Raw genomic sequence first — 1,187 nt, forward strand, 5'->3', positions numbered from 1 at the left:
TACTTTCTCACCTTTCTCCAGACGGATGTTCATCAGTTTGTTGCGGAGGATGTCCCTTCTAGCGAGCTTTGCTTCGAACGTGCCTTCGTGGAGTTCCAAGAACTTCTCCCAAAGTTCTTTAGCAGACACATAGTTTCCGATGCGGTTGACCTCTTGAGGCGGTAACACGCTCAGCAGGTGATGTTCCGCACGGTTGTTTGCTACCGACTCATTCTGCTCCTTCTTTGTCCAATCGCTTTCTTCTTTTTCTTTTCCATCTTTATCTACTGGAGCTACAAAACCATATTTCATAATAAACCGTATTTCAAAATCTGTTTTTAGGAATACCTCCATACGACGCTTCCAGTCTGCGAAGTTCCCCTCGAATTTTGGTGGGACGATACTTGGTCCGGCCATCTTGTTGCTTCGATCGGCGGTTAGTCCTCCTGAAGCGCCTTGCTCTGATACCACTTGTTGGTCCCTTTGGAGGCCGGCAAGAGGGGAGGGGTGAATTGCCCTACAAAATAAAACCAAAAACCCTTCTCGGATATTCAACTAACTTAAAAGAACTTGTAATTAAAACGACAGAGACTAATTAAGACAGAAAGTAGACACAGAGGAATTACTTGGTTTGTAATCAGAGGATTGCTAATCCAAGGCAAAGAAGGCACACTAATTGATTCTCCTCTGGGTGGAGTAGCCTCTTACAGCGTTGAAAGCACAGAAAGAAATAACACAAATGAAAGCACTGGATTACAAGTAGTTGTTCTTGATTAATGATTGCTTCTGGACCAAGGCTATATTTATAGCCTTGGTCGGGGCGCCTAGAAGGGTTCCGGGCGCCCTGGGAGGGATAAAATTTATCCCCCAACGGTTGGATCGAGTCAAAGCTCGATCCTGTGAAAAAGTCACTTTCGGGCGCCTCGGAGGGTTCCGGGCGCCCCGGACAGCTCCGGGCGCCCCGGAGCCAAAAGTCAACCCAGTTGACTTTTGGTCCATGCTCTCTTCTCTGATTCAACTCGCCTCTGGTCCGGGTCTTTCTGTTTCGGCTCCGCTTGCTTGGGTGATCTCTGACATCCGGAATAGGGCTCACCCGAACCCATCTTCCGGTCTTCTCCTCGAGCAGCCTTCCTTTCCGGTTTCTCGTCCCTCGAATGCCGCGCACGCTCTTCTCGTCCACCGGTGTACTCTTCCGTGGACACCTCGTC

Source organism: Zingiber officinale, chromosome 10B (assembly GCF_018446385.1).
Source record: "Zingiber officinale cultivar Zhangliang chromosome 10B, Zo_v1.1, whole genome shotgun sequence".
In the NCBI taxonomy this organism is placed as follows: domain Eukaryota; kingdom Viridiplantae; phylum Streptophyta; class Magnoliopsida; order Zingiberales; family Zingiberaceae; genus Zingiber; species Zingiber officinale.